General features: G+C 44.6%; 2 protein-coding genes across 6 annotated transcripts in view; one reads left to right on the top strand and one right to left on the bottom strand.

Annotated features, from left to right (window-relative positions):
• The window catches only part of LOC111657893 (uncharacterized), a 248,117-nt gene that overhangs the window by 48,482 nt on the left and 184,635 nt on the right, over window positions 1–15,000 (bottom strand). The gene's annotated exons all lie outside the window — the stretch shown is intronic.
• Window positions 1–15,000, top strand: part of cyp26b1 (cytochrome P450, family 26, subfamily b, polypeptide 1) — a 34,991-nt gene that overhangs the window by 3,321 nt on the left and 16,670 nt on the right. The gene's annotated exons all lie outside the window — the stretch shown is intronic.

Here is a 15,000-nt window from a genome sequence, read left to right on the forward strand (position 1 = left end):
AGTGGAGGGGGGTGTCAGTCAGACAGAGGAATAAAAGGCTGTGCATGTCTATACTTATGAGGACCAAATGTCCACACAAGTGCACTCAAATCTGGGGGAGTCGATCCTTCCAGTTCTTTGAGCAGAGAGACCGGGACGAGGAGGTCTTGACCCGATCTTAAAGACTCCGTCAGGAAGTGAATGCCTCATGAAAAACTGTTGTATGAGACAGAAATGGAGACAGACAGGAGATGCTAGGGGGCCGCAGCCTAATCATCATCTGCGCTGTGGGAAAGTGAGGCAGACAGAGATGGAGATCTGGGGGGGGGGGGGGGACCCTCTTCCTGCCCAGATGCTGTTTTATGTCTCAGCTACTGGTCGTGCTGCTTGATTTGCTCACGGGGACGACATGTCAGACGAGCTCGTCGTCTCTCTGAGAAAAGTTTGGAAAGAGAGACGGATGAACGCGCCAAGCGAACACAGCATTCGATTAAGTTGAAGAAATTAAGAAATTAAGAGACAGATGTTGGGTTTTTCAGACCGGAGTGGTCTTGATTAAGAGTCAGAGCAAAGGAACGCAGCCACATGCAACACAAACAATACATGCTCCTGGTATTTCCCTTTAAAGGGACCAAGCCAACAATGTGACTGTCCTCTCCACAAAACAGCAGCGTCGATCCGTCGAGATACATCAGATGTTTACACTCGGTGGCAAAGCAGTAGGTCGACCTTACGCGTTCTTGTTTCTCAATTTTCTGATCAACGTTGGCTCCTTTAACCGCGACGGCCATCTTTCTCTAACGTTGCAGCATTTTTAGTTGCCTAAACTAGAAACTGATGTTATGTCATCGTCTCACCAGTTGGGGGCGCCAGCTCAGCAAAAACGCTCACAACCTATTTTGTCATTTCGGCTTGACGGCTTATTGATCGTTCAGTTCGATGATATATGAAGTTTTTTCTTGGTTTGTTTGTTGGTGTTTTTAACACTTCAACCTGCGATGACTTGATTCTTTTCGGCCACATGGGGGCAGCAGAAACAAGCGGTGAACACAACACTTCGTCGTTACGATTTAAATTTACAACTCTCTAGCAAACGGTTGCTTATTGACGCATCTTTCATCTAGAGAACAGTCCCTCTCTTTTAGCTCCCTTTTTGGTCTCCACCAACACCTGAGGGACACATCTGGCTCTTTAGCTGCTAAATGCTCCGCTGTGTTCACCAGCTGGTCGCTAACAGTGTTTGTTTCAGCTGTTCGGTTGCCGAGCAGGTGGCGCACAGCGGGTTTCTGCTGCGGCTGAAAACAATGCTACGATAAAAGTGTGAATCAAAACAGGTCTGGCAGCTGAACGGTGACCTTTAAAGCTCCATGAATCTGATGTGATGATATGATCATTCTCTGTAGGTTAATCACGACGAGCAGCCATTTATATTTTATCATAAATCTATGGGGATTTGTGGGAGTGTGTGTGTGTGTGAACGAGGGGCAGTTATGAAGTAATATGTCCTGAGGCGACTGCCAATTTCTCTGGATGCATCTTGTTTTGTTTTCTTTTGTCCTTTCACCCTCCTTCTCCCCCGCCCCCCCGACATCTCCTCCACATTTACCTACATAAACACACTTTGGGTCTAAATGTGTGTATAAATATACATACAGTATATTTTTACCTCAACACACACAGCAGCGGCGGCCGAGCCACATTTTTGTGACGGATCCATTTTAAAGCGATCTGCTGGTTAGAAATAGTTTTATGGTCATTCTGCCAAAGACCTGTCTGCTCCCATTAGGAGCTGAGGCTTTCAGAGGGGACGGTGCCAAGCAGGAGCACTACCGAGCAGGAACACACACACACACACACACACACACACACACACACACACACACACACACACACACACACACACACGGAGTCAGTAACTACACAGTGCAGATTTTTGTGTACACACACATAATCGCACACCACTAGGTATCCATGCATACTTTATGCAGCTACACACATGCTTTCCATACAGGTGCACACACACACACACATATATGAAAACAATATGGCTGCACACATGCACATGATTATATGTACAGGTGTGGTGGCATTAAAATCAAAGTGAATTTATACAGTTTTCATTTTAATTACCAGAATGTTCTCGAGGCTCCGTCCTGTGAAATCTTTTTAATGAAGTATAACAGACGGGCCGAATTAGAAAAAAGTATTTTTGAGATTCTGTATAACTGCAAAATCGTCATCCACCAGTTTGTTTATATTTTGTGTTCTAGTGTTTTTAGGGTTAATTCACGTGTAAACTGAAGGTTATGATTATATATATAATATCTGCAGTCGTTACGACACACAATTAAAAATGGCATCAATTATTTTTTCCGATATTTCCTGTACGTAGAAACACGTTTGCTTGGAAAAATAATAGTAATATGTAGATTTTCACGTGAAATACTCAGTACAGTGAGGTAGCGTGAGAGGACTTCTGGGTAATGAACCCTGTCACCTTTTGAACGTTAAAAAAACCTCCTGCGGCCACTTGGGGTCGCCAAAGTGCAGCGTTCACAGACGCGAATAAATTTAATAGTTGAGTCAATTTTAAAAGTTTTGAAACAGTGCACGCGTTACTTATATTGTGTTCTAGGAATTCTGGGAATTGAAGTTCTTCAGACTTCCACTCATCCGTCAGTCGAGTTTCCCCGTTTGACAGAATCAGTCTCAGACGCCCACTGATGCTGCTCCTGATCTCCCGGGGAAACTTATCGGCTCCTCTGGATACAGTTTCTTCTCAGACAGACACAGACAGACAGACACACACACACACACACACACACACACACACACACACACACTACACGTATACACACAAATACACACACACATGCAGTGCAGACAGGCTGGACTGAATCTGGGTCAGACCAGAGGAAATGAAGACATGGCACCGAGACTCAAGACTGTACAGTGTGTTTGCGTGTGTGTGTGTGTGTTTTGTGTGATTTAAGTTTGGCGCACACACACACACACACACACACACACACACACATTGATGTCTATGCAGAGTGTGGGAGTGTTATCAGTGATCGTTTGTTGCTTTTATAATTAGTCAAATTTAGCTTTTAGCAGTTTGACAAACTTTAGCATCCGCTCACACACACATGCATGCATACTGTACACACACACACACACACTCTAATGCGTTGTCCTTCTGTCTGCCAGCCTGTCCTCTTGTCTCTGTCTGTTTTGCAGTGATGAAGTGCAAATGATGGTGGGCAGAGTAATAACAGTCCTGCAGCCCAAACACTCTCTCATCACACACAGTGATGACAGCTCTCTCTCTCTCTCTCCCCCTCTCTCTCCCTCTCCCTCCCTCCGTCCTCTTCCTCTACACCTGTCCCGCTGTCTCCTGCTTTTTCTGGTAGCACATTTACAGACTGAAATACTCAGACAGTAATGGACTGACCTCAGGTAATTATTTCTACTCTAAAGTGAATTCGTCCTTTAATCACTCCTCTGTCCCACGGTGCGTTCAAGTGCAGTCATATTTATGAGACGCGTTCATAACTTTCTGTTCTTAGGACTTAAACCATCTAAACTCCAGCCATTTGTCGTGCCTTACTTTTCAAATTTAAAATGATGATGTTACACGTACCATCTGACGGCAGCTTTCTTTGATCGCTATGCACATTGTTTATGGCGTTAACTTGTCGGATTGTCCTTTAATGTTTTGCTAAAGCTGGGAAAAAAAAAAACCCACAAGATTTTTACATCTTACAATAAACAGTGAGAAACAAGTTGTTTCCGTTCCCATTTGTGTCTTTAACCAACTCAAACCTTCGAATCAACGGCACATTGGAACATTTTGCAAACTCAAATGTAAATTTGTATCTTAAGACGAACACAGACTCTCCAAGATCTTAAAAAGCCTCTCGTCGTGACCAAACTGTGGTTAAAATCCCTCCTTAAGCCGTGCGGTGTTTCCTTCAGATTGAAGACAGCCGAGCATCTGGGAGAGCCTGTAGTTTACGGCACATGTGGGACCTTTGTTTTTTAGGCGGATTGTGCCTTTAACCAGCTCAGACAGAGCAGGGATTGTGAAGCCTGGTGGCTTCATCTATAGTAGGTTCCATTACTGTGGTCCAGCCCGCTGTGTGCTGCATAGCTGCGGTTACACAGTCCTGACACACACACACACACACACACACACACACACACACACATACACACACACACTAAATGGAAAGACTTTGAGTATACGCACACAAAGACATATAACATGCAGCAGACGCACGTATACAGAGTATGTAGATGTAGCGTGCACACAGCTAGACTCACAGTCCAGTCGTCACACATGCACAGAAGTGTGTGTGTGTGTGTGTGTGAGCTCAGATGGATCATATTACAATGCTGATTGATTAACTCTTTCTTTCTTTCTTTCTTTCTTCCTCTCGAGCGGCAGGGAACTGGCAAGTGTGTGTTTGTGTGTTTTAGCTGGGTGAGAGATACATAGTTCATTGAGCGGGCACGAGGGGCAGCTCTTTATATGTGTGTGGTGTAACAGTGTTAACATTCAAGGCAGGACCCTTGAACCTCCGAGGACTCTTCTTCTCACACCCCGCGAAACCTTTTATTTTCAAGCTTCCCTCCATCTTTTCTGTCTATTTTGTCTGATTTATTGATGGAGAATCAAGAGCTCGGCAGCGTTTCTGAGATTTTTGTTCGTAAAATTAGACGATTTTACCTTTTCACAGTTCTGCATTCTGTCGGCCTATTTCATCTCTTCTTTTCCTCTCTTCCGTCTTCTTTCCTCTATTGCGTCGACCCGTCCTAACTTTCTAGATTTAAATTTCTTTCTCACATTGTCCCGCGTCTGTTCTCCCCCTCCCCCTCTCCTTCCTTCTATCGCTTTATTTTTTCATTTTCGTCGTCTGAGAAATCTTTAATATTAAATTTAGTCGCTACGACCGAAGCTGCATCGCAAAAACATCCAGCGACAAGAATACGTGAATCAGAAAATATATTTTTTGGGGTTAAAGCGTCACTCTAGACAAATCTTTTCACTCTCTCCTTCTTCTTATTTTCCACTCTTCTCCATCCATCCATCCATCCCTGCCTTCCTCCTCCTCCTCCTCCTCCTCCTCTTGTTGGGATTAGCAGGAGGTGCTGGCAGCGGTCTCCCTTGCCCCTTCTTTCACCCCGAGAACACGCTGCTCCCTCGTCCAGCACTCTTGTCCTGGGCCGAGTATAGAGCCCAATGTTAAGCTCCCCCTCTGTCAATGAGTGTGAGTATGTGTGTGAAACAGAGGTCGCGTTTTTTACCGGGTATAAACTGGGTTGTGTTTGTGTCGACGCTCAGATACTTAAGGCTAGTGTCATACGCTTTACTTTCCTTACTGTCAACACAATACGACGAAGACCGAAGTCACGTTGTCGTTCGCGGCGCTCGACCGAAATCTGTTTGTTCCTACTGAAGAAGAAAATCACAAATATATTGTTTCATTTTTAAAAAGTAATGAATGAAATATTTGGGAAATAGTGCATCAGTTGGGGGACTATTTTCAGCTGCGGATTAATACCTCCAGTGAATATTCAAAGCGAGAAAACAAAAACTACAGTTCCCATGTTGATCCTAATGAAGCGACATGTTACCAAGGGAACCGTGTGTCTCATCAGTTTGTTTTTTAATAATTTAGATGAGACGTATCGGCCCTCGCAGAACGTCGCCACAGCTCTGCATGTTCTAGTCGAGTCCCACACTGTGTGTCTGTAGCTGACGTACAAGTGTGTGTGTGTGTGTGTGTGTGTCAGCGTATTAGCTGGGGTCCCGGGGTGAGTGCTTAGAGAGTTTTGAACAACCATAATCTCCCTTTCTATAATGTCCCCGGGTCAGGGGCCAGGCCTCTCTCTCCCTCTCTCTCTCTCCTGCTCTCTCTCTCTCTCTCTCTCTCTCTATTCTCCTTGTTTTTTGGCTGAACTATCCGTAGCCCTTTTTCCTTAATCCGTCCTTTTTTTTTTTTTTCAAACCAGCACCCTTCCCATCTCTCCGCCTCCTCCGCCACGCTCTGCGCTCGCTTTCTCTCGCTCCGTTTCTGGCGCCTCCGCCTTTCACACTTTCTCTTTTTCTCGTTCCCTCCGTTTCACTCTTCGTCTCTCTTCCTCCTCTTCTTCCTCTTTCCCTCTTTACTTCCTTCCTCCCCCCCCCTCCCCCTCCTCCTCCTCCTCTCGCCTTTTACTCTTGTTCCTTCTCTTTCTCCTGCCCTCTCTGTCTCTCTGATGTGGTGGCGTGACCGCAAAGGGACGGGGTCCATTGTCAAGTCGAGGACCTATCGCACCATTCAAACACACAATCTCACACACACACACACACATAAAGACTCACACACTGGTTCCTTGGTATCTCTGGCACTGGCTGAATGATTGACAGCTGAAAAGAAAGAAGGAATTCCCTCACAGCCTTTGACCTCGTTTCCTCTCTCTCGTTCTTCTCGGCTGACGCTGTTGCTGCTTTTTCATTTTTAACCTTTACTTTAGTTCCTCGAGATTCACCTTTTTGACAAACTTTCTTTATGCACCGTATTTCCCCTCAAAAATAATCGTCCGTCAGTCATTTCAGATTTCGTTTCTTTTTCATCATGCAGATCTTCTTCTATTCAAGTTTTTCTTTTTAAATGACCACGACATTCCTAGTTTTGATCATCGCTCCTGTTACTTTTCATGACGTTTGACCCACCTGCTCCGTCACGGACGCCGACACTTCGCGGCGCCCTCACTCACTGCAAGGACCGCGGCTGCACACGCACCAGCCACCACCTGCAATGAGAGAAAATAACCAGTCAGTGATTTGCTCTCCTCTTCCATTTCTTAAGTCTGAATCAATAAATGACTTGATTTAAAAAAAAAAAAAGCCACCAAAGAAAAGATTTGCTCGAGTGTAAACAGAGCTGAAGCGATAGTGACCCACAGACGTATAAAAGAAAAAACAGTGACTCAGTGTAAGACGATCTGCAATGCAGCTTGAAGTCACAGGTAATTTTGAATGTTTAGCTTTTGTTTGATTCCCAATTTTACCTTTTTGAGAAATTTGTACAAGGCTCATGTCGCTTTTCTAAACAGACGTCGATGTAAATCTTTTATCTAGAGAGTCGCCCCGTCTCCGAACCCTCTGCAAAGCATCTGATGTTATCATCAGTGATTGCTTTAAAGCTGTGAAGATAAGACCCAGGTCGGACGAACCTTGTAATTCTCCTTTAATCTGGATGACCTTTACATCACTGCAGATTAATACAAAGCAAGAAATTAAAGGAAACTTTCAAGTGGCTTGTTAATTCATTTTTACACTGTAACACAGACGAACTGCTTAAAATCCAAAACAACCTCATACAACATCCGGTTGTCGTGCACATGTATTAATGTGTGGATGTACATGCGACAGAATCTGGTGTGTATGACGTTAAATTAAGGTCTAGGTGTCAGCAGTAATTGTAAGTGCGTCCTTCTGAAGACAAAGAACTTCCTGAAGTTTAGCAGCGAACTTCAGCCACACTTCCTGTAAAAATCCTTCTTTAAATTTCACATTTTTCATCTTAATATTATCACCTACTGTATCCTCTGTCTTGTTTTTGCTCTTTAATTACCAAGTAGCAGCAGGACACACACATCTGACCCAGTGAATTACTTGTCTTTGCTGTGTTCATAGCCGCTGTCATTCATTTCCTGCTACTGTTTTCCCATCAGCCTTTCTTTCCCACTGAGCATCGCCCTAATATTTCTGTTTTAAAAACTGCTCTATATGTTCACTTTCTCTCCCTCCACACACCACACACACACACACACACACACACACTCTCGCTGTCCCCTCGGCTAGCCGGTGTGTGTGTGTGTGTGTGTGTGTGTGTGTGTGTGTGTGCCGGTTGAGCCGCGGCATTGATCTGAGTAAACATAATTAGCTGTGTTTTTTTGTCTTGCCCTAATAAAAGAGTCATTTGTTGGACATTTCCACTGCGCTACAAAGAGGACATTTATAAGCCCGGGCCCAGGTTCGCCCCCAGGCCAACCCCAACAGAACAGACGGGGGTATTTTTAGCACGGTCGACGCACTAGCTAGCCCTGCTCGGACAGTGTGTGTGTGTGTGTGTGTGTGTGTGTGTGTGTCAGGGGAGTGTGTGTTTGTACAAAAAGAGTGAGACAGGGAGATTGTATAAGATTTTTTGCGATTGTGTTGGTGTGTGTGAGAAATTTTAAGTGTGGGAATGTGTAAGTGAATGTGTAAGTGAAAGATTGTGTGTGTGTGTTGGTGTGTGTGAGAAAATGTTTGGATGGCGTGTGTGGAAAATCCTCACAGAACCCCCTCCCCCTCCCCCAGCTCTCTCTCTCTCTCTCTCTCTCGCCCCTTTATTGAGGTTCTTGTAAAATATCTGATAAATCTCTGTTCAAAAAATATAAAAGGGACTCTGTAGAAGCTGGTTACAAGTACGGCCCTGTCCCGACGGCAGACACACACACACACACACACACACACACACACACACCAAGTTAAAAGCACTATACATTAGGGACATTTGTTATTAAACCCTATTCCTCAGTTGTATCTACATAACCTTTAACCCTGACACAACCTCAGCTCTGCCTTTATTCTAAGCTTACACTTTAACCACAGCTCTGATCCTACAGTAAATCTAAATCTGTGCAGTATTTTACACCTAATAACGCCTCAGGGTCCAGTTTGTAGCTGCGTTCGCTGCTCTCAACCCGCCGACGTCACTTTTATCTTTAGCTTAAAAAGAGAACGGGGAGCGACGGACGGAAAGTGGTAGAAAAACCAGTCGGAGCAAAGTCTGTAAGATTTTTTTCCTCGCGACAGAAGACGTCAAAGCAGAATAAAAAGTGAGGAAGCGTGAAGCTGCTAACTTTGTTGAAAGGGGAAGAGATTCAGTGGCAAAAAAAAAAAAAAATTTGCATCCGAGGCCGTGAATTCCCCCCGGTTCAGATCTGGCTTGAGGCTTTTGTTGCACGTCAACACCCCGGCGTGTTAAAAAATAAAAAAGTTTAATGGAGAAAAAAGTCCAAGCTGCTGATTCTTCCAGTGAATGTGAAACTGTTTGCATTGTGGATTTGAAAAATGTCATGACGTTGATGTCACTTAACTTTAATGAAACTTCCCAAAGGAACTTTTTATTTTAAACAGAGCAATAATTTTGTTTTTGTTCATAATTTATTCATTCATTATTATATCATTTCACAAATCTAGAAAAAAATTTATCAGGTTTTTGATCACGGTAAATCCGACAAACTTTTTGCAGAACCCAAATGAAAGTCAAGCTAAGTGACATTAGTGTTTTGATTGGCTGTTTTAATGAAAACAACAGGATGAGGCACCGAAAAGTCGCGACGCTTGAACTGCAACGAGAGAAATTCAGCTTCATAACGACGGGAAGAGTTGAACAGCGTCTTTGGGATTCACAGCGAACTGCACCACCTGCACAAAGTTCACATGAGCGAACAGAGTGAGTCCTGCCCTGTGTGCTCCCATTCCTGGCTGCAGTGCAGTGGTGTTCCCCTTCGACACACACACACACACACACACACACACACACACACACACACATCATGTTTTGTGCCTCCACCGCCAGCTTGTACTTCTCTCAGTTGCTAGGTAACATATCCACAAGACAAAAAAAAAAAAAAAGAAGCTTTAAAACTTTATGCCCGCCATCATTAAGAGAAACCTCTTTATGGTTTTCAGCTCACATCAGAGTTTGTTGCCTGTGACCTCGGCGGTAAAATCAGCCGTAATGTTGTGGTAGCAATTTTGGTTTTTGGTTTTTTTTTTTCTTCATGAAACTAACTGTGTTTACAGTGAAGGCTCCTTCGCTTCACTGAGGTTTTGGGGGTGGGGTCGGGCGGCGGGGGTGTGTGTGTGTGTGTGTGTGTGTGTGTTTCAGCCTGCGCAATCAGTGTGAAGCTGTGACGCCTGCGTCTCCGCGGCGACATCCATGACTCCTTGTATGTGTGTGTGTGTGTGTGTGCTGTGATCCCGTATGCGGTTATGTACGTGTTCTCCTGCAAGAGAAGTGTGGCGTCATTACATCACAACTTTTCCATGCTTGCTCTCTGTGTGTGTGTGTGTGTGTGTGTGTGTGTGTGTGTGTGTGTGAGAGTGTGTGTGTGTTATGCCAGGTTTTGGGGGGGAGGGGGGTGTACACTTCTCACCTTTTAAGCTAAATGTCATCCAGACCACACCCCTGGCACACACGCACAAACACACACACACACATACACACACTGTATTTTAGTGTAACTTTTTTGTTTTAGGCACAATTTTTTTTCCGTTTTCTTGCAGGGAATATGACAAATGAAAGCCCTCAGTATCCCGCCAAAATTAGTGTGGGTGTGTGTTTGTGTGTGTGTGTGTGTGTGTGTGTGTGAGAGAGAAAATAGAGAGAAATGGAAAGAGAAAATGTATGAAGAGATACACACATAATGCACATAGCTGCACACACATACACACACACACACACACACACGAAAGTAAGTACACAATCGACCCAATCTGATGCTGTATCTTGGAGTGTGAAAGGGAGCCTTGTCTGGCTGCCTGAGGAACTCCCTGCTAATGTGTGTGTGTGTGTGTGTGTGTGTGTGTGTGTGTGTGTGTGTGTGTGTGTGTGTGTGTGTGTGTGAGTGCAGGCCTGCCAGGCAGACATACTAAACCACTCTACATCCATGTGGCAGCAAAATGTAGCTTGGAAAACAACCCCACTCTAACACACACACACACACACACACATTAACACACACACACACACCCCGAGGGCTCCAGAGGCCAGCCGGCGACCTGGTGTGTGTGTTAATGTGTGTGTGTGTGTGTGTGCATGCCACAGTAAAAAGAGGAAGTGTACAGGAGCTGTGAAAACAGTTCAGGTCAACAGTTTGTACCCAGACAGACCAACAGAGAGAGAAAAAGAAACTGAAATCAGTGCGAACACTTAAGGCCTCTTTCCAGTAACTAGGCCGAAATATGATGATAGAAAATGTTTCAGCGATCTAACATTATCCCCTGGAAAGAACATCTGCTTTCTAAAGGCGTCACAACATAGACCACAATGCAATGCAGCTATTAGACAGGATGTGATTTGTGCAACATATTTTTTTTTTTTATAGAAACACTCAAAAAGAAAATCTACAGCGCGGATGAAATAATGTCAACACCTCATGAAAAGGTCTTAAGCAGCTTAAGCGCAATTACAAAACACAAGCTAGAGAAGGTGGGGCGCGTCGGGCCCGAATGCTAATTAGCAGCATTTTTCATCTATAAAAGCCGTCTGGCAATCATAGTTTTCAAAGCAACATGAAACAACTAACAGAGCTGCAAAGAGGCCGAGGCATCTGTGCTCAATTTAGGTCAAGTTCACACAGAGAAATGTTAAGATGTGAGGTTTGTCGCAACGGAGGGGAGGAAGAGATGAGCTGCAGCCGCCGGGAACGAGACGAGGAAGCTAGAAAACGAGACTGCAGAGTTTTCAGAGTTTCTTGAACCTCTTTTTCAAGTAATTTCCCTGAAGGAATTAATCTTTGTGTGAGTAAAGCCTCAAAATCCCAAACATGGCGAACATCATCATCATCAGCGAAGGGGACGGGCTACGATCGGTGGAAACTGACCAACATGGCGACCAAGAACAATGACACACAGCTGCGGATTACGGTCAATGCTAACAATATTTTACATCCAATGTAAAGCTGTGACTCTCTACGAACGCCCATGACAACGACGGTTAATCAAGGGTTAGAGAAAGGTAGTGGTTATGTGGTGAAGGCGCAGAGACTTAAACGTCAGGTCGAGCACAGGGAAAGATCGTGGTTACGGGTCAATTAAAGGTTAATTGCAGGTCAGTGACAGGAAGTCAGACTTGCTACGCTCCTCGAACCTCCACTCCCTTATTTTCCGCCTCGCCACATAAAGGGAGCACGGCTTCCTGTGATGCACGTTGGAGGCCCCTGCGCATGAAGACCAGTTTTACTTGTCGTTTGTGGATAAAACATCAGCTGTTTACCAGGCGGGCGGAGAGGGGGGGGCAAACAGAAGACTACGAGTCGGCGTACGTCGCCTCTGCAGCTGCGATATGACCATTATTAGACGAAGAAGAAGCAGCTAACTTTCCTGTTATCACTGGGAGAACGACGTGATAATACAAGGAAACACTAAATCCACAGTTTCTGGTTGATATTCCGTCCTCGCAGGGAATGAGTTTAATCAGTTAAATACTTTGTTTGAACACTTCCCTCATTTTAACTGTTCTTGGCGACTGAAGCAACTTTCTTTTTTTATTTGATTTGATTGTGATAAATGTATCAAGGCTTCACTGCAGGACTCAAAATTACACCGTAAACCAGAAGCACTGTAAACATAAATTGGTGGAGATGAAGTGTTTCTGCACACACACACACACACACACACACACACATAAACACACACACACGCTCGAACAGAAAGCACCACCGCTGAGAGAGAGAGAGGTGTGTCTCCAACAGGAAACAAACTACCTGCTAAAATTAGCCGCTGAAAGAACTCCGCATTCACACACACATACTGTACATAACTGAACACACACATAAAATTATGATTCATACACCCTCACACACACACACACACACACACACAGTCAGAATAAAAGGAGACAGAAAGAGAAACGTTTGCTCTCTCGTACACGCGAGATCAAGAGACACTGAGAGAAACTTAATCTCTCTCTCTTGTATAAATGTCAAACCAAACTTTTTTTACAGCACCTCATAGTCCTGCTTCTTTGGCCCGTGTGTTTACATATGTTACCCGTGGGTGAGGATATATATATATATATGTGTGTGTGTGTGTGTGTGTGTGCCTCACAGTCGTACATATCTCTTTCCCCAGGAGTAAACTGGGGTCAAACCAGTTAGTGTTGTCACGGCAATTTGCAGTTTAGGCCTCTGCGTGTTTGTTTGCTTTGCACATTTTTTTGGGGGGTGAAGTTTATGAATTTGTGTGTGTGTGTGTGTGTGTGTGTGTGTGTGTGTGAACATGCATGACCACATTTATGCAACTGAGTGTCTTTATGCGTACATGCATGTGTGCTTTTACTGTATGTGTGTGTGTTTGGTTGTGAATGATGCGTTTGTCTGCGAGACTTGGTGTGTATTCACTATGTGTGTGTGTGTGTGTGTGTGTGTGTGTGTGTGTAACACAGTAAGCTGCCCTCCGGCTGATATATATTCTTTTCACTCAAACAGCCCATTTACAGTTCTGGGGTCGGCTCCCTCTCGCTCTGCCATGACCCGGACCGTTTAGAGGTCAGCGTCAAAGCTGAACTCAGGTCAGCTCGCTAACTGACTCCAGCTCCGGTCCTCTGGGGGTTTACTGACAGCCGCGCTGCTCAAACTGTGGGGCGGGGGCCCTGAAATGGGCTGTGCGGCCTCTTCTGGTGGGTCCCAGTGTGAAAAAAGGAACAAAGATGTAATCTGAATCCTCAGTGGCAAGAAAGTCTGGGCAACTTCTGAAGCGTTATAAGACTTTTGCTCTCAGTGCTCGTTACCGTTCTAGGTGGTGCCACAATTATGACAGAAGTGATAGTTACAACTCGTATTAAATCTATGAACGGTTAATTTCAGAAGAGCCCAGTTGTTCCTAATCTGAGGCTTGGGACCCCTAAAGTGGTATTTTCATTTGCAGGGGTCACAGGTGCTAAAAAAGGTCAGGAACCTCTGAGGCGGAGGAAGGATTAAAGCATCTCTCATGTGTATTTGCGTCCAGTAAATGTGTTAGTAGTTGATTTACATCAAGGTTGTTGAAGTAGAAGAACAATATTTGGAGTGGCAGTAGCTGGGAAAAAAAAGGATGAGCGGAGGCTGAGACTGATCAAACCCACCAGGAGCCACATCAGGATCTTCTTTCATTCCTTCGCTCTGGATGAGAAATCTCATTTACTGTTCTCGAAGCCTGAGCTGAAAATGTTTGGAGAACCTTTAACCTCCACTGTTCTGGGGGTAGATGTTAGAGCTGAACTCCCTGAAGGCATCGCGTCCTGAAGGCAACTTAAATCAGATTTCATTGAATTAACCTGATGTATATGTGGCTCCTTAAACATCTGCAGTCCGCTATTCCTTCAGCGTAGAAGTTTACTTTTTCTCCGAGAGCTCCGGATGATTGAAACATCAGTAACTTTTTGCATGTGGAGGGGTGGATTCAGGAGAGAGGGGGCGGCGGCGAAGGGGGGGGCGGACTCACCAGAAATGGTCTGTTTGGGCCCCAAACCACAGAGAGAAAAAAAAAATACATACTCAAAGCTTTTAGGTTTGAAGATCAAAGCTGGAGTGAAGGTCAGATCCTAAAGGCTTAAATTAATGGCGAGCATAAAAAATCAGTCGTAAGAAATCGCTGTGGAGCTTAAACTATCTGACTGGTGGAAGCAGCGTCGGAGGGTTCAGGCAGTTTTCTGCTTGGTTAGCAAAACCACCGTCATGCGGCTACTTGTAGGAATATCAGATTCATTGAGAGGATGACGAGTATGAAGAAGGAGAATGATGAATTCACCTCAGCTAGTGATATTTAAGTGTTTGAGATGAAGTTTCTGCCGTGTCCGGTTTTTTTGTTTTCTTAAAGTCAATCTGAGCAAAGACAAAACAGTCAGTGAGGGGGGGTGGGGTGGGGGGGATCTCCATCCACCGAAGGGACAGGAAAAGCGTTTCTAAAACAGGGTGGAGTGTTTGGGGATTTCCTCGAAACAATGTCTCCTCACACCTTCTGTACGTCTCTGCCGGTGAAGGGAAATTCCACTGTTCGGCCAAACTCTCATCATCATTGTCGACTCTCTCTCTCTCTCTCGCTCGCTCTTTCTCCGCCCAAGCATCCTCTCAAAAACCAGCCTGTTTCTTTTTTTGTATGTATGAGAGATTTATGCAAATATTAGTTGATGTTTGACGGGTTAAAAGTGAGGTGTGGAAACCAGAAATCACTGATATTGATTATGATCCACAACCTCACAGGGACGGTTATTTATTAAT

This window comes from Seriola lalandi, unplaced genomic scaffold, assembly GCF_002814215.2.
Source record: "Seriola lalandi dorsalis isolate HSWRI2012SDOR001 ecotype SW California unplaced genomic scaffold, Sedor1 jcf7180002054418, whole genome shotgun sequence".
Taxonomy (NCBI): domain Eukaryota; kingdom Metazoa; phylum Chordata; class Actinopteri; order Carangiformes; family Carangidae; genus Seriola; species Seriola lalandi.